Source organism: Thermobia domestica, chromosome 10, assembly GCF_964235325.1.
Source record: "Thermobia domestica chromosome 10, izTheDome1.hap1.1, whole genome shotgun sequence".
Taxonomy (NCBI): Eukaryota; Metazoa; Arthropoda; class Insecta; order Zygentoma; family Lepismatidae; genus Thermobia; species Thermobia domestica.
The window spans coordinates 112,727,882-112,750,498 of NC_137463.1; the positions used below are offsets into that span (position 1 = coordinate 112,727,882).

General features: G+C 32.3%; 1 long non-coding RNA gene across 1 annotated transcript in view; it reads left to right on the forward strand.

The window, feature by feature from the left end:
- LOC145662058 (uncharacterized) overlaps positions 1-22,617 on the forward strand; it is a 56,450-nt gene that overhangs the window by 31,571 nt on the left and 2,262 nt on the right. The window contains exon 4 of the long non-coding RNA XR_014126970.1: positions 14,819-14,849. This is a non-coding gene — a long non-coding RNA (uncharacterized LOC145662058). The remainder of the gene's footprint in view (positions 1-14,818; positions 14,850-22,617) is intronic.

Consider the following 22,617-nt stretch of genomic DNA (forward strand, 5'->3'; position numbering starts at 1 on the left):
AAGTGTTTGATATTAAAGAGGTTATTCCATTTAATCCACCAACATACAGACTAAGAGATTTAACAAACCAGGATAGATAAGGAGGATTTTATGAATCAAAATTAATAAGAACTAAGTATAAAGATGAGTATATAGTTGAGGAATATTACGTAAGAAGTTTGCGAAATTACATATTAAATGGCTAGTGTTTGATGAATCGCATAAAAGCTGAATAGATAAATTTAATATTGTAGTGTAGATTTAAAATCATTAAATTTTATGGATATTAGCCATAAAAGTTTAGGAGAACTTTTATAGTTTTGATATCACGATGAAGTCATTGTATCGAATATTTTCCACATATAAACCTATGATGCTACAAAACACATTATTAAGTAATTCTAATTGTAAAATTAACCAATCAGAAGCAACCAGCTTTTAAAGTATATTAACCATAAAAGAGATTATATATCTTGGACTATCATCAGAACTCATGAAAATATAATTTACCTAAATCTTTTTATGGGACGTGTAAAGAAACTTTCTTGAGAAAATGTAATAAAAATATTTTCTCTATAATAAATATGAACATTACGGATAATTTTTACATTTGTGGTGTGGATAAGTTGTCTCAGAGTGGTGGTAAGAATTTCAAGCATTATTTACAAAATAAAAAAATACTTAATAAAATACTAAAATCCAAAATCCAATGGCTAGCGTTCCGCCTACTTCAAATTATAAATCTATATAGTAAAAAGAAATGGTAATGAAATAAGTAATCTAATCTCTGAAACTTACGTCTATAGAAAGATATTTCTTGGTATTACGTTAACGACATTCCGAGACTTTTCTGATTAATGGTATAATATTTTAGCAGGCTATTTTGCTGATGATTTTAAACAATATCAAGGTGTTGAATAGTTACAATCACGAATAGAATAAACCTAACCATCAATGGATAAATTAAGAATTGAAGATGTAATGTTAAAGTAGCAACACCATATACTAATGATAGTTCGAAAGATAATTACCTGGTAACATATGGGAAGAAGAAAGTAAATTATCCCTCTCATTATTACAATATTAGATTTCAAAAGAGAAGTCGATATAAACCTTTTAATGAAGCATACGATAAAAATCCCAATCTTCAGATTATATACGAAAAGCTCAGAATAGTGTTAAGCTGTTCAATTTAATATAAGAGAACTAGATATTTGTAATGGTAAGATAATGACTTTTGGACATCATCATCAGGAGAAGACTCGATTGAATAATGTGATTATTTATAGGATTGATTTTATGTGTTTATTTTTTTTACCAAGCAGAGATCTGCATAACTTTTATAAAAAATAAACATAAAAGCATTCACTAAATTTTAATCGAATACTATATTTATGTGCTCTAAATAGTGACTAAATATAAATTGCAGTAGCTCGAGAATCCTATATTTAAATTCTAAAGCAAAGCATTTGATAAATGTTAGTTTATTGAAATTCCTTTTCAAAATACTCTATTAGCATAAACTATTAAAAATTTTGATATGTTATAGATTTCCAATCAAGTTTATCAGTATCTATAAGAATAAATTATTCAGAAAGTTTGCATACACAGCAACTGTTTTCAAAGTTAACTTTATCTAGAATCTCACCAATAAATTTTTCAGACAAATTTTATATATTGACACCTCTTCCCAATGAACCTTATCAGTAAACTCTTATAAAACATTAAGACGATTCTCTTTCTGACACACTTCCCCAATTGACTTCATCTCCAAACTCACTTATCTTCTGATAAGACTCTGTATACTAAGGTTTCCCAATTAATCTTATCTTTATGCTTATGTATATTTTTTGTAACGGTTTCAATAGAAGGGCCATTGCTCATATATTAGTGTATCCAATATTTCACTTGACAAATTCGTAATATATTTACTAATAATATTTTCTGTTAGAAGTTCATTATTTGCTTTAAAAGCTTTTTTTTAAATATTTGACCTAGCAAGTCAACAGAAATGCAGAAGTTAACTAATCAACATTATCAGCATGATCAATTGCACCATTTGTATCTAAATTAACATAATCTTCACCATCAGTTAATCAAAATAAAAATTATAATTAATTGCACCAAAATCATTATCTAAATAAGAACACGAGCAATTAAATACAGGGTTAAGAGATTATATTTGTTTAAGAAGCGATATATTCTATTACAACTCTACTCTATATTAATGTAATTAATTTTATTTTAAAATCTTTTCTACATTATAAATATGGAGAAACATTTTGACTTAATACATTATCAAGTTGGTTTATTCATGAAGACCTTAAACTTTCAGCAGCACCAATGGAAAATAAATATTATTACAAGAAAAGGAAATGTTGATAATAGAAATAGAGTTGAAAGGAAAATAGAATGTAGCACCAAAAAATATATACCAGGATCAAATTGGGATAGTGACAAAAAAATCAAAATGTAAATAATATTAATATAGAATACGATGAGGTAGATTCATAAAAAATAAAAGCAAAAGAAAATTGGTTTAATATATTATACTTTTGTAGAATTCATTTTATAAAGACTATTGGATAATGATGATGTAGTTTTTTAAAACAAAAAACACTTTTCGAAATCGATGAAAACTGAACTACAATTGAAACATACAGAAGATGATCTATAGAAATAATAATGTGTGTAGAACGTAAATCGCAACAGCTATACGAATTTAAAAACTAGATATATATGTGGTTAATAAGCTGTTTCAAAAAGTTTCAATTCTTGTCCGATTTGATGTATAAGAATAAAGATTTGAGACAACATATAATTCAACTTTTGCATATTGAAAATGTTAATTGTGATATTTAATTAGGCAGAGAAATTGGCAGAAGACTTCATATGAGAATTTATGGGTAAAGTTAATTGGAAGGAAAGGACTTCGAATCAAAAAGTATCAGTAAACTTTATAAGATAATTTGAAAATAGAGTTGATTATTATGAAATTTCATTTAGTCAAAAATTATCAAAGACTTAATAAGATACTTTTAAGATAATGTGAATTCCTGTTATATTGCAAACGAATAAAAATTATCAAAATATTTTGTAAGGAAATTTGAATATAAATTTATTATTGATTTTTCAGGAATTTTCATGGATTTTTAGAAATTGTCAGAAGGGTTTATTAGAGGATTTTCGTATAAATTTAAAGACGTTAATTTTTGGAATACTTAAGAAGTGAATCGTAAGTTCAGTGAACGGCTCATTAGGAATGAATAATACCATATAATGAATGAATTATACCATAACAATGTTGGTATATCATATCAGGCATTCAAGTGTAATCTGAAGATTTCATTGCAAAGTTTTGGAATAAAGCTGATTGGCGTGAAATTCTAAGATATCAAAACACTCTTATGATTTTAAATTTAAACTTATAACGGGCTTTCGTAATGAAATAGAATAACTGATAATATAAATTGTTACATATGTATACGTATTAACATACGTATGAAGTTAAAGCCTTATGTAATCATATTTTTAAAACAGAAGATGTTCCAGAAAATGGTTGTGTTTAAATGATAACTTCCATTATGTAGAAAAAGCATTAAAATTTTTCACGAAATAATTGGCATAGCTTATATACTTTCTGATAATGTAAACCTTTATGATGCAATAAGAACTTTTCCAGAAATGTATAGAAATAAATGGAAAGACAAGTTGAGACTATAAGAAGAGAGCGGAAATGTATCAATAGAAATTAGAAACAAAAATAAAAATAATACAAATAACACTAATCGACGAAAATACAAAGAGCAAGAAGACATACTCTAAGAGCAACAAGAATACGAGAAAACGAATTTTTATATCATACATTTTATGATAAGTAATGTATCCATTGGAACATGTCAACCTATTATTTAATTAAAATTTAATACAAATAGCTTCTACCTGTTAAACTTGCACATCTGGATAAGTTTCAACTATTTTAGATTATTGTTTGGAACCTTATCACAACGAAACGATGTATCAATTTGTTACTACATTTAAATGATAAATTTTAACTCTATTATCAGATAAATATAATGAAGGTACTAAGTCGAATTCAGTTGATTTTAAGGACGCGCTTAGCAGTGAGGTTATATGAGACGTAAACCTATTGATTAACTTAGAATCAGAACCACATGAGCTCCCGCCGAGAATCGAACACAGGTCTCCCACGCCAAAGGTACTGAGCAAGTAAATAATGACCTGAAGTAAATGAGAATATATTTGAGATATGAAGGTTTGCAATAATTTAATTACCGATTTATAGAACATATACTTCTTTTAGAATCAGTACCTTGAAACCAGAGTAAATATGTAACTTGAATGAACTGTAAAACACTTAATGTGCAATAGACACAGAAATGAATTATAAATTAAAACAGGGTTCTGCAGAGAAAGGGGTATTAAATGCTACCCTCGAATGCACAAATCAGAACTTATTTATTTATTAAAAGAGATTATTTTAAAACATTTAAAACATTTAAAACATATTGCTGACTTTAATGAATTTTACACAAGAGTTAAAAAATTTAAAGGGAAGGATTTCAAGGACGACGATGTGGGTGTATGATACATGTTTGAGACTATTTAGAATTAATAATAAATAACTTTTTTTCAATCAGATAGTCTTGTTACATAGAACTTCAAACATAGTTAGAAAAGAGCGTGTGTTAGTGCAAAAGATTAGGATTAAAATGTTTCTTCAGTCTTATCTGCATTATATCTAGTTATTAGAAATGAACAGAACGTTTATTCAGAAAAATATAAGGAAATAAGTTTAAATCAGTTCTTAAAACGTTTCTTTTCCTGTGGAAATTACTGATATAGTTAAGTTTGAAAATAGAGCAATAATCTCTATTAGTGTATTTAGCATTGAAAGCATTTTTCAATCTTTCCACTGAGAATTACAAAAGAAAAGACAGAAAAACATATTCGTCCATAATATTTTAAGGATAAGTGGAACAGCTATTATAGCTGGATTAAAGATTTATTGAAATTTACTGAAAGACAAGTAATTAAAATTGAGCATAAAACATGCTTATTTGAAGGATATTTAGCTAAGCATTTTGAATTAGAAGGTTTGTTTAAAGAATATGAAATATATATTGTGGAATATGTGCTGCTGCTGAAGTAACATTAGGAAATGAATGGATGAAACTACTTGAATTTATTAATCAGAACACTCCTCAGGAATACCCTTTACTATAATCGCAGACTTAGAATCAATACTAAAACAAATCAGTACATGTTAATTTGATCCAGAAAGGTCTTATTCTGATGCGTATCCAATGCATGAACCTATTAGTTTTAGTTATTACGTGAACACTAGTCTAGACTCATATAAAAGGAAACTGGTTGAATATATCGGTGAGAAAGTAGCAAATGTGTTTACAAAAATTTAAAAGAAGAATAAAATTACAAACATTTATATGAGATAAATGTGTATGAATTCCCATACAGGCGAAGAAAACCGACATGCAAATCAGCGGAAATAATTTCATATTTATGATAGAACATTTGAAGAAATCTTTCGCTTATGAGAAAAGAAAATATAAAGTTTTTATATATAAATTAGACATTTAGAAAAGATTAAGGAGAAAGGATTAAAACAGTTAGAAGAAGAGATGTATATATAATAAAATTATACAGGTGATGAAGATGAATTATTGAAACAAAAGAGAAAATAAAAACTATAAACAGTTCGTTGATAAAATAAAAAAATAAGTAATATAGAATAAGTATACAAAAATCTTCTGATCACGATCACTTAAGATGTCAATTTAAGGTGCTGTTCATTCTTATTGTAATTTAAGATATACAAACCCAACATTTGTTCTTGTATTTATTCATAACTTATGTGGATATAATAAGCATCCATTCATTAAAAGTTTAGGATGTAGAACAATAGAAGAGAAAATTGATCTAATAACTAATACAAAAGAAAAGTATATTGCATTCTGAAATCAGTAGCAAATATCGATGAAAGAAAGAAAATAGAGCTCGATTAAAATTTTTTGACACAATTGGGTTCTTATCAAAAAGTTTAGAAGTATTGGCGTATGCTTTGCAACTAGAACAATTTGGAGACACATTGAAGTTCCTTCCTAAAAAGGCACTTGATGTACTAAAAATAAAAGGTTATCTATTCATATGGTTATTTTGATTCACGTGAAAAATTAGATCCCTTTGCATTATGAAGAGACAAATTTGAAAGCAGATTAACAAGAGAAGAGATACGATAATGATTATAATCATCATATATTAATCTGTAAAAAGTTCAACTTAAAATTCTAAAGGGAATATACACAATTTTATAACAAAACTGTTGCTCTCCAATTAGCAGATATTATTGAAAACTTCGGAGATAAAGCGCTTAAAACACATAAATCATATTAAGCATTGTATTTTGCCAGTCCTCTGTTTCTCTGGAATTCAATGTTAAAAATGACAAAAAAGAAAAGAAAATTAAAACTGTTTATGATAATTTGCTCTTTATAGAAATGGCTAAGGGAGGACAAGTTTCTCAATTTTGAAATAGATATGCAGTAGCAAATAATACATATCTACAAAGTTATACTTCAAATGAAGAATTCTTGTATAATGTCCATGGATGAAAATAATGCATATGGATGTGCTATGAAATATCATATGCCTTACATAGAATCTAAATGGGAAAAGATTATTTGCGGTGTAAATGAGGAATATTGGATGAAAACAATATTGTAAACATGAGATGATTGTGAGACTGGATATATACTAGACGTTGATTTAGAATATCTAAAAGAAATTCATAACAAACATTCAGACTTGCCATTAGCTCCAAGAAGTTATATAAGTAGCAAGAAACTTTCAAAAATCTTTACAACACTCTAAAATATAGAAAATTATATCTTACATTATCAAAACCTAACGTTCTGTGTATCGCAAGGTCTTCAATTGAGAAAGACTCATAAGTTATATTCATTTAAACAAACAGCTTTGTTAAAGAAATATATGGATTTAAATAGAAAAAATCAATCAAAAAGAAAGAATGGCACTGTTAAAGATTTCTTCAAGCTTGCAACTAATTCTTGTTTGGTAAAACAATGTAAAGCATAAGAAAGAGAATAGATATAAGTCCTGCATTTAATGGCAGTTTAATGGAAAAATTTAAAAATCTACTTTTAAAGATAGATCAATATTTTCTAAAACTAGCTTCTATTCATATTATAAAACTAAAATCACTTTTAACAAGTCTATTTATGTTAGAATGTCAGTTCTAGACATATCTAAAATCTGTTTATGTAATTTCTATTACTATGTTGTAAAAAAATATGGACATAAATTATTAATGAGTGATACTGGTTCTGTTATAGCACCTATAAAAGCAGAAGACCTTTACATAGATATGAAAGGTATGTATGGCCACTTACATCATCTGATTATAAACAAAACAATAAATATTAGATAAAATAGTTTAACAAGACAGTATCAACAATGACAAAATTTAAAGATGAGCTAAAAGGTCAAATAATATAAAAAGTTGTAGGTCTTCAATCAAAAATGTATTTAATTGAAGGACCACAAATTAATTTAAGAGTAAAGACTTTAAGGGTAAATTTGATAAAAAAAAGTTGTAAAAAGCAAAGGGAACAAAATCCAATGTTGTTAAATCATAAATAACTTTCAAGGATTCTGAATTTTTTGTAGTGTATTAGAGGGAATGGAATTATACAGAATACAATTCACAGTAAAAAGCATAACGTGCTGTCAGTAGAAGATAACAAATTAGCACTACACTCTTACGATGATAAAAGAAAAAATAGATGAAATACATATTCTAGCTTGGGACCATTATAAGATAATTTTAAAAGAAAAGAATTAATAACAAAATAATCAAACGAAGAGAATTGGAACATGAATATAAGAGAAAAGAAAAGAAAAATTCGAAGAGAGAATTGAAGAGTTAAATATATATGTTTGTATTTAAGTCTAAGTTTAGATGTAAGTAATTTTACAGTTCAAGACTATAAAGATGTGTTTGATTAAATTCACTCTGAAAATACTTTTCGATGGTGCATTTGATAGAAGGAGTTGAGCAACGTATTTATTATCAATGCATTTGAACAAAAATAATCCGTTTAAAGCACGATGTGCAAAAGCGCTTTTTAGGGTAAAATCTTGTCACAAAATAGGGTTCAAACTGGGCTCAAGGTGGTATTATTAATACCCCTTATACGTGATAGATAAAAATATGAAACTTGGAAATCACGTGAAATGACCCAAGTATGTTCATAAAGCACTAATAAACGGAGAATTAATTAAATATTATTGTATTTGGTCGAAATTCTTCAAACTAATTTGTTATGCTTTTCTTTCATGATCTATAACGAGAAACGAGCAAGACAGTATATTGTTCACCACAAATAGTCACTGTTCATGCCTCCATTAAGCAGAATTCATTCAATCTCTTATTTTGTGCATAACAGTGAACTGCAAACTGAAATTTCTCACGATGACTACTCATTTCTTGAAAATTGAAATGAAATGAAATTTTTAACGTCCCACGTTATGCCGGTTAGGCTAAAGGAGACGGTGATAATGATTAATGAGTGAAATGGTGGAATGAAGAAAGTGGGAGGAAACGGGAGGACCCCAAGAAAACAAACGAGCACGGTGTTTGTCCATCATAAAGTCCACCCGGCGCGAGCTGGAATCGAACCAGGGACCCCAAGCACCGGAGGTGAACGCACTACCACTGAGCCATCGCGCTCCCTACTCGGTTTTGGTTATTGGTATTAACTTTATAGATGTCTGTAAGAAAAAGGGAACGGGTACATGCCAGGGACCTCTTACACGGTACCTTAAATAAGGGTATGCTTTTCTGGAAGGTATCGCTGCAGTCCTCGAGTCATGGACATACCTTTTCACGTTGATGACAGCTGATATCCAATAAATGATTTCACATGAATGAAGAAATTTAAGGTGACATAGTGGTTCTTATCGCACTAGCTTTCGCAAAGCGCGAAATCCAAGCAATGAGTTCTACCTGGTGCGCATATTATCGCAAATCTAAACGCAGATTTAAAGCTTTGTTGACAGAGTTTGTAAAACTCAATTGAATTATTCATCTTATAATTGAAATAATTGCAGTACATTTAATTGTATTTCAGTAGGTATAACACAGTACCAAAAACTGATATATCTTTTCTAAACGCGTGTGTTTTGGAACGGATATTTAACTTTTCACGTTAAGGACAGTGTTAATTTGGAATATGTACTGTACTATAATAAATTAAGCAATCAACCCCTCATATTTTTTGTATATGTTTGCATTTTCTATCAAGAAAGTAATCATGCATCGCAAAGCGCGAAATCCAAGCAATGAGTTCTACCTGGTGCTCATATTATCGCAAATCTAAACGCAGATTTAAAGCTTTGTTGACAGAGTTTGTAAAACACAATTGAATTATTCATCTTATAATTGAAATAATTGCAGTACATTTAATTGTATTTCAGTAGGTATAACACAGTACCAAAAACTGATATATCTTTTCTAAACGCGTGTGTTTTGGAACGGATATTTAACTTTTCACGTTAAGGACAGTGTTAATTTGGAATATGTACTGTACTATAATAAATTAAGCAATCAACCCCTAATATTTTTTGTATATGTTTGCATTTTCTATCAAGAAAGTAATCATTATATTAAAATGAGGGTTTTGTCCCAAACGCGGATAACACCCTTCTTGATACTGCAACCATGGGGTAAAATTGCTCATTGAAAATAAAAAAGTTAGTCGTTGAAAAAAGTATTAGTTGGAATTCCGGAATTGAGGAACAAACACATTACATTATTGCAAACTAAAGAATCAGGCCCGCTCCGTGATTGAATCAGGTGTGCTCTCCCAAGCATAGTACTCGAATGAAATGCGTCATAGGTGAAAATACATTAATGAAAAGTAAAATATTTACTATTTTCGATACCTTCTTGCATTCAGTATTTTTTAAATGATAATCCATGTTTTCATAAGACATTTTACTACTGTATATAGATTATGTTGCGAATGTAATTATAATGGAATATTACGATCATTGATATAGTAATAACTATACTAGATCAATGTTTTCTTTTTCATTGTGATATGGACTTTACTTACACCTTTTGCGTCGAAGTTCACCGTGAACCCAGGACTCACAAAATGACTTGATGGACCTGCAAATTACTGATAATTAAATACTGATAATTAAATTGCAAACTGAAAATGCGTATATACGTAAAGTTCTAAACTGTGATGTTGAGTACAAGTGAACTTATTTTGCGGACATAATTGAAGTAGGATTTGAATAAATATCTGAAGATAAGACTATACCATCCACTCGAAACACAGAAATAACGTAGGTTTAACAAAGTCTCTTCTTGTCTGTCGGCACTCCTCCATTCTCAGGTATATTTTTAAATAGGCCAGGTTAATTCCACAGATACCTCAGAGACAAGGATAGATCAACGAATATACCCGGCCTCCAGCGGGGATTGAATCCCTACCGTGAGATGTGAAAGTAGACATCATATCAATTATGATACTCGTGCTCTAAACAAGTATTAAGTTGTCGTATAATACTAGATATATTAATATATCATCAGAACTTACAATTAGCTACAGAGTTGTAGATTTCTGCGTGTGCTTCTATATAGTCTTATTGTTATTTGGAATGACTTCGATCATAACTATACCTAAAGCTAAAATATAGAAACAAACAATGAACAGTAACAAGTGGGAAGGAAACATATTTTCAGCAAAGGATATGTAGTTTAATGATTTCATAGCATTACCGGACTATCTATCTTCTGTGTCTAGTATGAACAGAGGTGAAATTCCCATAAGGTAGATGTACAAAAGATAAGCTCATACTTTTAAAGGTGGAACAGTCATATATACTAACGTGTTATGTAAAATCTTCAAAATAGTCGATTTGTGAGATAATATTGAACTTCGAAATACAGTCATAAAATACAAATCATAAACGTTCTTTCAAAAAAAAGTAGCAGAAATATGATTAATTGCAGTGTTGACAGTATTCTTTGGACTGTAAAATACATAAGTTATTCAATACTGGAATTTGATGGAATGATCTGTTTCATAGTTTTAGATGATCTACCATTAGGGAAATATTTAATATGTATCATGTGTCAATATCACTCATATTGTTTTAAAACAGAGTTATAAGATTTGATATCTTAATTATCTACATTATACGGTTTACCCAACATTGTTAGGGTCGTCAAGTCTAGGAGGCTTAGGTGGGCGGGTCATGTAGCTAGAAAGGAAGAAAGTAGAAACGCTTTCAGTCTTGACTGGAAGACCAATCGGAAAACGACCATTAGGAAGACCTAGGCGCAGATGGGAGGACAATATTAAGATGGATCTCGCAGAGCTTGGAATACAAAGTAAAAACTGGATGCAGTTAGCTAAGGATAGAAGTCAGTGGAGAGCTTTTGTGAACGTGGCATTGAACCTCCGGGTTCCATAGGCCATATAGTTAGTTAGTTAGTTAATTATCTACATTACCATTTCATTCATTGTGTAGGCATTTTAAATATTTGTGATCAATAAACAATTGCAGTTAATGAAATGTTAAACTTGAATACACATGGATAACCAAAATATATAGAGTGTTAATGAACCAGATCGAGAAATTGTGTGGGATAAATCATCTCATTTAAAAAGGATATTTGGTTTCTTTGTGAAAAGTGTACAGTTTGTAAGCTACAACATCCCAAAAGCGATATATAATATTACGTGTGATATTTTTAACACAAGGAACCTGGAGCTAATGGTCTTTCTAACGCTTCTCACTTTCCATCGAAATATGCTGTGTTTACTGTTGTCAAGGCTTACATTTTGCCTACTTTACTTGTCTTTAAGTTTGAGTACATTCATATCCTGTTGGGAATGCCTGGAGCAATCCACTGAATAATGCTGAAATATACATCTTAGATGTCGTATGTATAAAGTTTTTCGCTGATATGGATGTCGCTCTGCGGATCTTCGTTTTCGAAATAATGCTTTTTCAGAGTATTTTCCGTATACTTTTCGAGGCTGTAATTCTGAAACTAGCCACTTTGCTCTACAGGTCAAATCTTTTTTCTTATTTTAATATGAAGAAGCATCTTAGAGTTTCTTAGTGTAGTTTATTGACGTCTTCTTATAGTATAAACAACAGTTGTAACAAAATCAAAAAATACAAATACACGTCGAGAGACGAAAATAACGGAAATTGTTGTAAATATTAAGAAAAAGTTTCCGAAATATTTAAAGTAGATGGAAACGTAAAATAAAGTGATATGGGCATACGTAATAATTGGAAGAGAAAAAACTAACTTGGTACAAGTTACTTTATCAAAGAAATTACTTACACGGAAGGGTCACACAAGTTGTCACTAAAATCTGATTGCCATATAGCACATCTCATATAGAGCATCATGAGAAATGAAAACGTGCAAAATTTAAGGTGCTATGGACCAGAAGGATAGGAGCTACGGAGCTTCAAAATTAAAATACCCAAAAAATTATATCATGGAATTATGTAAGTTTAAAATAAATATCTTGAAAACCGTTAAAGTAATCAAAACAAAAGTTGCACAATTTAATGAGAACAAAATGCCCTATCGAAATCCATAAACAGTATTACCATAGGTGAAGCAATGTTGCCAACACAGCATAAAAATATTTTGACCCTAATAGTACTATATATCCACAGATTTAAAACGCACTACTATCACTAAACATAACAGTAAAGTGTAGTGATACAGTGTTGGACACTGTTGAAAATGTGCAATGTGTGCAATGGGAAATTCTGATATGTGGCAACACAGGGTAATGAAGGAATGCATTGGGAAAAAGTGACGGATCTGCATTACACTTCCGTAGACTTGGTGAATAAGCAGACAAGTCGCGAAAACAAAATGATACACGCTTGGAAAGAAGCACGTGTTTTCTAATTCTGTAAAATGATTCTTCAGGTTATCTTATCAATATTTGGTTGAGTATTTTCTTGGCGTATGTCTTTCGTGTTAAGTGACATTCTTTTACTTCCTTTCCTACATACCATATGATTAAGTTTGTGCATTGTAATATTACCATATTCACATTGGAAATATAATTATTTTATCACTATCTCATTTCGTTTTTAGTCGGCCGTGTTGTCTAGAAGGCTAGACAACCAAAATATTAGGGATGTGGGTTCCAATTCTGCCTCGGAAATGTCTTTGTTGTATTTTTCACCTAACATTTCATTGTTATCTTCCTTTGTCATAGTGGTTTGGATCCTATTTTACGTAGGTGCCGTCCTATATAGCTTCGGAGCTGAAACAGGACGTTAAAATGGCATTACTCAATATCGTTTTTCAAATGCATCAATATTTTGTGACACTGCTGACATTTTGCTATGTTACAATATCGGTGTTATGCATTTGAACTAGATTCCTAGTATGAGACCCAGATTCCATCTTTACCATCCGTTGCCACATATCAGAATTCCCCATTGTACATTTTCAACACACGCAGCTCTAACAGTGTGTAACACTGTACCACTACACTTCACTGTTATATTTAGTGATAATAGTGCGTTTTAAATCTGTGAACACTTGTATATGGTGCTATTTGAAACAAAATATTTTTATGCTCAGTTGGCAACACTGCTGCACCTATGGCAACACTGTGATTTTCGATGGGGCATTTTGTTCTCATTATATTGTGCAACTTCTGTTTTGATTGTTTTAACGGTTTTCAAGATATTTACTTTAAAACTACATAATTCTATGATATAATTCTTTGGATAATCCAATTTTGAAACTCCGTAGCTCCTACCTTTCTGGTCCATAGCACCTTAAATTTTCCTCATTTTCATTTTTCGTGATGCTCTATCAGATCTGCCATATGGCAATCAGATTTGAGCGATAACTTGTGGAACCCTCCCGTGTTAGAACTTTATTCATAGATAATATCCACTCAAGATCGTGCCGTGATCAAAAACTGTCTTGAGTAAAACTCAATCTTTGATAAAATTTCCGTCTAGAGACTACTGTTATTCATAAACATGTTTTCAGAATTTCTTAGCGAAACGCATCTTTGTCAAGACTACTATTACTGTCTTGCAAAAAAAAAAAAAAGTATTGAACCACTCCTACTGTTAACTTTCTTACCCACTGATTGCAGGAATGCCTATAGAACTAGTACAAACGTTAATTCATATATGGAAATTCCACATGTAATTTCAAGGAAAGAGCAGTTAATATTTATATACTTATAACTTTGAACGTGATAGATTTCCAATTCAGGCATTCATATTTAATTAAAGGTATGTTGGCCTTGCTAGAATTTATGTGAATATCATGTAAATGTTGGTGTTGAACGTTACTCATATTCGCGTGTGATAATTATGATATTGTTACATTGAGACAAAAACTTACTTTTAAAATTTAAGAAAAACGTTCAATAAGAATGAGAAAAAATTAACTTCATTAACCAGAATACGTAAGGACAAATCGGAATGATTTTTTCCATGTAGATTAAGAATATGAGAACCACTTGATAAAATATTTTAAAATTGCTTTTCTTGTGTAAATAATATCCTAATGCATTCCAGACTCTTTATTTTCTCTACGCATATTCACTTATTGTGTACAAATTAGTTGTAGATCTATGCTTGCAACCTAATATTGCTTGAGAATGAATACTAGTCCCAAAAACATGCAAAAACCTGTAATAGCCTGTTAATGTAATTACAAAAACCCTGATTTTCACGTATCTTGTTTCAGGGTATCCTCAAGGTGCATATAGAGGAACTAGGTGAGTAAAGTTACGATGAGTATGAACATAAATCTTTATTATTATCCGTGCAAAGACATGTTCTATTCTGTGATAGGTGTCCACTAGAATGTAATAGATTGATTTTCACTACATTAATAAATGTGAACATTCAATCATCAGAAAGTCTACATTACTGTAATGTGATTTCCAGAAAACGAAATTACAGGTGCATTTTCCTATTCCTTTGAAAATTAATGATCTTTATTGTTCGAATTACGAATCTTGTCAAATAAATAAAAGACATAACGTTCAAGATTAAGAACAAATTGACTGTTTCTTCTAAACTCTAATATACATATGTTTGAGTCAAAGTTAAATGTATGTATTTATATCTGATAGCATAAATAATATTCATACATTGTTTCTTTTGAATGTAACTCTACGCACTGCCCAGTTTTTCTTTTCTTTCTCTCACACATTTTTATTGACTTCTCACTTGAGTTAATGTGTATAATTTAATTTCAGTGAATGAGATTACATTTGATAATTGGATTGATTACAAAAGATTTTGAGTTTTTCTTTTGTGATTAAATACGTAAGTCAATATTAATTAAAATTCAATATGCAATGTATATATATATATATATATATATATATATATATATATATATATATATATATATATATATATATATATATATATATATATATATATATATGTATGTATATCGGGTGTTAATGAACAAAACCGACAAACTGTAAAAGGTGATTCCTTACATGAAAGTAACAGAAAATGTTTATATGGACCTTTGTCGGAATGTGCATAGTTTCAGAGCTAGGGCTGTCCAAAATTGCAAAGTAATAAATTAAAACAGGCACTATTTCGAATTCCAGAAACTGTGGATCGTAGTCCTTATCAGCCTAAAGGAAGCCACACATACACAATCCAAATATGCATATAGGTGTGCAATAGGTGTGCAGGGTATTCCCTACAAAGTGTAATTCTCAGATGAGTCTTCATACATACCCATATTTCAAGGAGTGTTCAAAGAGACAGAAGGTAAGCCTTGACAACAGTGGGCATCTAATGCTTCGGATAGAAGTCAAAAGTGTCAGGAACCGGCAACAACATGGTCTTTTGTGTTCGGAATAATGTGTGATGCGATGTATTTCTCCATGGTATATTTCACGTTTTCTTCACTTATAAGCGTGAAAGAAAGCATAGCAGCATGCGTCTTCCCGAGGTTCGATAAACTGTGTTGCTGACGATCCTAAAGACTTTCGACATGCGCCACAGGATTTTGTGTTCAATGCTATCAAGGCTAATTGTTTGCTTACTTCGAACCAATCATAAAGTCAGTACATGTCGCAAAATTCCGTTGATGTCCTGTCTGGGAATTTCGCCGTGACTTCCTTTACTCTGATTTGGACCACGATCCGCAGCTACTAGAATTGGAAATAAGGCCTGTTGAAATTGTTTTTGTGTGTGTGTGTGTGATTTTGGACAGCCCCAGCTCTGAAACTATGCACTCTTGCCCACAGGTCCATATGATTTTTTTTCTTATTTTGATGTAAGGAATAACCTCTTACAGTTTGTAGGTATAGTTCATGAACACAACACACACACACACACACACACACGCATATATATATATATATATATATATATATATATATATATATATATATATAGTTTGTTCCACAAATAATACTAAGGCCCGTCTCCTGAAGAAACCAAGGCAGATAGAAGCATGAAACCTTTTGTAAGCTTCAAGGGACATAAAAGGCAACATTATGCTGATAAGCAGAATCATCCATAAGGAGAACCTAAGACATTTACGGGGGTAACTACAAAATATTAAATAGCAATCACCACGGTGTGATACCTCGGTTGAAAGGTAATCACATGTACAGACCAGTTTTGGAAACTGCATGTCGCTATCCTGTCCTTATCCTACATGGAGGCCATCCGTAAGTACGGTCGAAGTAAGTTCCACGCATAACACTAAGGCCCGTAAATCCCTTGAGCTCCCCTCTTTGGGGAATCCGCCTTATCAGCATAATGGTGTATTTTATGTCGCTTCAAGGTTACAAAAGTTTCCATCTTCTTATCTTCGTTGGTTTCTTCAGGAGACACGCCTTAGTGTTATGCATGAAAAGTACTTCAACTGTAGTTACAGATGGCCGCCATGATGGACAGAGACATGGTAGTGACAAGCAGTTTCCATAACTGGTTTCTACACGCTATTACCTTTCAAACGAGGTTTAACACAGTAGGGGTTTCTATTTAAAATTTGGTAGTTATCCCCGTAACACCCTTGAGGGCACCTCATGGCGGTCTTATCAGCATAATGTTGTCTTTTATGTCTCTTGAAGAATACAAAAGTTTTCATGTTTCTATCTTTCTATCTTTATTAGTCTTAAATATTACTGGGCTGAATTTTGATTTAGACTTCTACGGCAGTGTCATGGTTCATCTCGGTGACCCCGTAAGCTACGGATTGGACCCTAATATCGGTCAGTTTTGGTCATTTTTAAATATCGCTCTCCCCTACGTTGTGCTGTCAAAGTAAATGGATAAAATCACTCTCACGCCCGAACTTTATCTATGTTGAAAACATAATCGAGATCGATCTGCTGGTTCAAGAGTTATTAAGTGACAAAGGTAGTAAATTTCATTTTTATGTATTTTCCTATTTCTCCTTTCCCCTCCTCTAAGTTGCATCGTCAAAGTGAAATAATAAAAGCTTTCCAGGCCAGAACCTCATCTATGTGGCAAATTTGATCAGGATCGGTCTCGTGGTTTAAGGGTTATTAAGTTTTATTTATTTTTATATATATCTCCTCATCTCACCCAGCCCTAAGTGGTACCGTCAAAGTGAAATGATGAAAACTTTCTCTGGCTCGAACCCTATCTATTTTGTAAATTTGAACGAGGTCGATCTGGTGTCTCAAACGGGGCAAAACAATTTTACCTTGCCTCTCGATACCTCAATGTTTATTCAAATTTGATCAAATATTGCAAATGCTATATGCTTTTCGCACTTGCCTTGCAATACTTGCATACCTACGCCCATTAATGATTCTGCTGCTACGATGCATTCCTATGTTGTTCCGTAATCCCTCCAGCATCGCCTTGCCCTGAATTAGGGAAGATCCAACATTTGCTTATATTGATGACCTAGCGAAGGTTACCGTGTGGTTTTCAAACTTTTTATGGCATATAAATTTGCATACAAACTGTAGTGATGAGCAGGCGCCAGGAAAATAAGATCGATTGATTCATTGTGGTTTAGTTGTGATGTCAGCAGAGAGATTATTCGAGCAAGATATGTGTGGAAGGAATTAGGAAAAATCACTGGTATAATTCCAGCTTTCTAACAATTATATCAGATAGCTGTGCTACGTGTAGTAGGTATCTGTGCACAAGCACAATGTTATTGAAGACATTAGGCAACTATTTCCACAAAGGAGTGTGAATTTCATTCTTGTTCCAATTTGTCCTCTATTCTTGATCTGTATGCGATTTTGCATTGAGGAGTTGCATATTGCAGAGGAATTCATAAGTAATACAATTATTTTGTCGGATTCTTGGAAGTTCCATTGCGACTATTTAGCCACACTCTTTTGGAACTTTGACGTGCAAATAAACTGTTTGCTGTCGTTTCCTAAAGACCATTTGCAATTTAAAACACGAATATATTCCTCGGTTTCTGCAGATATATTACAGCCTTTCCTTATAATTCAACAGGAGAAGGTTAGGGTTAAGTTCGAATGTTAGTCGTCCGTTTCTAGTAAAAGTTTAAAATTTACCGAGAAGAAATGGAAAATTTACTCATTGTGTGCTTGATAATGTACAAGGGGAAGGAAACTTGTGTTTATTTTTTATAAGTAATCATGGAACTATTAGGCAAGCGGAATATAACGATTGCACATGATGATTGAGAGTACAAGTCGATCGAGATCGAGATCCTTCACATGACAACAATGTTTTCCACAAATTAAGCTATGTGAACACAACTTGGGCGAAAGTGAGCTGCACAAAAAAATCCTCCTCGTAATTCAGTGAAAGATAATGATTCTGAGAACAGAAGCACTGAACTTCGACGAAACACAAACTGTTGCGCGTGTTGCACAATGATACGAAGAAGTACAGTTTTAAACCTCAAATTTATTCTGTTTTGTACGAAGTCGGATAGCTGTGAAATACTCAGAGGTGCCTTGTGCAGTATTTATGCAATGCAGTATGTATACACGATACAGCTGTGTAGAATAACTATTTGCAGTCGACCTTTGAGCGCATTGTAAAGATTACATCGGCGGAGCAAATTTTTCTGCGTGCGTTCAAACACACCCGAAATTTCGGACACGAGTGCTCATAACACATGTCCTCCTCTACCAATCCAACGATGTGGAAATGATTCATTTAGGTAGGTCTGCGTATTCCTGCCAAAATGGGCAGCTGCATTGTCAATCTGGGATGGGCAGGTGTACATATGCTAACAATTTTGGGAAAACATTACGCAAAACTAAAAGATACGTACTTCCACAGAGACGGGCCGGTAAATAATAAAGTCCTACCACAAAATTATCCACCATACGTCACCGCAAGCTCACACTAAATCTCTGCTGCTGATCTTTCACCAGAGTTGCATGTGGACTTTACGCCCTACACATGGCTGCTGGTAGTTTCAGGACGTCTCTGATCATTCCCAGTACTCTGTCTTCAACTTCAACAGTCAACATGGTGCGATTTCCTCCAATTTCACGTACAGGAAATTAAAGACACTCTATTTCTCGAAGACGAATATGGAGGTGTAGAAAAAATGCTGCGAAAGCTATTCTCCTTTGAGGGCGACGGTCACGATATAAACGCCTCGCCTCTGAGCTATTTCCCCTTGTCTCTGCACAAAAGACAGCTCATGGACAGGTTAAGCTGCCATTGCGCAGGCGCGTACAGATGAACACAATCAATTATACTTAAACACCAACTTCAACATTTTTACACGACCGTAAATACCTGGACACAACCCTCTACCGTTGAACGCAAAACTTCCTGTCCTGTTATACAGTAATTCCACACGTAACGCCAGAGCACCAGACTATGTATATCACTGACAAGTTGAGTGGATGCCTACTACAACACAGCAACGCTAATTGACGCCATTCCACAACAAAACTGCAAGACAACCTTATGCGAGCCACTTGCAATTGACATAAAAGTGATGGTAGTCCCTAGTACTCGAACAAAGCATCATGCTCTTAGTAAAAATACTATGACCTATGTACGTGCTGCTAAGTGTATGCAAAAGTGCCACATTTTCTTGCCTCCGTGTAGGAATTCCGTCCAGCTTCAAGATACATTAGAACGTCGAAAAAAGATTTGCCCCAATTTCTTGGATGTAATTCCAACCTTCCTTCTTTTAGAAAATTTCTCCAGCAGTGAAAAACTCAAAATGTAAGTGTGCTACACTCTGACATGTTTTGGAATATTCACAATAGCAATGTAGTTTTTCGTAGTTAAGGTAAGACCTGGTTTGCTAACTCCAAAGGAGGGTAAAAGTCCCTCGAAAGTATCCCTGAAAGAAGATTTACCTAACGGATACTGTCCGAGTGCATTTTTTGTATTGTTATGGAACATGTACAACATCTCGTATTTCGTCCAATTTTGTTACTTCTCTGCACGGAAGTATCATATTCCACGAAGTTACATATTACGAACAATTTAACGTAGATTACTTTTGACCAATATGTATTCACGCATATATCTGGGAATCCCAGTGTCATGTGGAGAATCCCTTGTACACTCGTTCATCACATATGACCTTGGGATTTTTGGATAATACATGTTATAATTCTTTACATGCCGCCTGATATTTCTATGTGCAGTGGTTTTAAACCTAATCTAGATCAAAGTTATTTTTTTCATTTTCATATACTCGTAACTTCGACAGGAAGCAGTTCATTTATCATCCGCCACCATTAGCCTAGAACATATAACTGTAATATATTAAAGATTTCTTTTCATTTAAATTCCTCTTACGAGAGTGTATTCTGTACTGAGACAAAACAGATCAATCACACATTTGCATCTCTCGAATTCTAAGTGTTCTTCTATCTGAACGATTTACTATTATTCTTGATTGTAGAAATCTTGTTGATTGTTGATTTGCCTCATTCAATGTTTGATAAAATACTCGAAGGAATACTCCAGTTTTTAATTGGGTCAACTATTCGCCACCACTGGACTACATCCGATTGTACTAATGGAATCTACGACTATAAATATTGAGCATACTCTTTTATCCGACTTCGATACAACGTTTTGTTCTTGAGTTATGATTGTTTTTACATTTGTCCGACAAATTTTCGGGTGATCAAGGCACCGAAAAAGATACAATTTTACATCCAGGTTGATGTGTACTTTTCAATTTATTTTGATGAGTTTTAGTGATATTGAAAACAGCTGTGTTAGCAGAAAAGTGATATTAGTTAGACAAGAGAATATGATTTACATCATTTTAACTTTCACTCGTCCAATGAGTAGTGTGGTCAGTGTATATGTAATCTTTAACAACAAATATGAAAACAACGATCTGAAATAATTATTAATGTGTGTGTGATTCAATGACTACATGAAAAATTTGCTCCTCATCTGAAGCATTCAGTGGATGTAAAGTTTCCCTATTATTAGTTTTCGCTTATACTAGAAAGACTTCCTCCTTTATGCAGCGGTCCTTCAACATGTTGATTGGGGTGGAACGAGAGCAGCTTCCTTTATCATTTATTCAATTATCTTTTAATTTGTATAATCCTTGTCCGTGTTCATAGTTGCAAATACTACTACCAGATTTAATGGTGGTTGGTAGAAGTATATGAACAGAGTGATTACTCGACGTCTTCATCTATCTAAGATTGATAAGCACCCACTTGTGCGAGAATCCAGTGCATCAATTATTGTATTAAGCATAACAAATTTGAAAGCAAAATATACAAAAAGAAATATCTTATAAGAGTATGCGATAGTTCTCTTTGTTGGTGAAGACTACCCTATATCGTTAATTCGTATTATACTTTATAAGTTTTTTTTTATTTCTTTTATAATTCGTCACCACATGCATTAGAGCACACTTGCTGTTCATAACATTTTCAGCTGTACAGATGAGAAGATGAGAAACATACAAATATTAAATAACGGTACGTTTCTGCTGGAAAGAACGAACGGAAAACGAAGACAATGTTTAAACTGAACGTTGGACTAGCTTACCTTCTCCGGAATATCACTGTACTGAATGCAAATAAATGTGTGTTATGATCTCCTGCTCGGCACCATGGAAAAACCAAACCAGAATTTGTTTAATAACATTACATTTCAATAATACTGAATGCATTAAAACATAGTATTTCCAACCGAAAGTAGGGTGCTCCAACTCAGTAATTGACTCCAACTATCAGTGTGCCTACTATCTTGGATTATAAAAGTATACCATGCCTTTCGAGTTACTTTGATATTTCAATCATCATGCAGATACAGGGACAAAAGTACGTCCTCTAGTAGAACGTGTCTGCTGCAAATATCAATATCTTCGTGTGAAGCCCTAATCAAGGACCTATTTGTTTAACTGTAAATGTCATTACTACGCTTGGTCTAGAAACCCTGTAGCTTTGGAACGAGAGAAGCATATTAGAGAAATCTTGTTTTTTTTTAACATTCACATTTCTAATGCAAAATATATCAAATACATCGCTCATACCTTGACTCTGCTCGGTATGCTCCAATGGTAAGAAATTCTCAGAAATCGATATA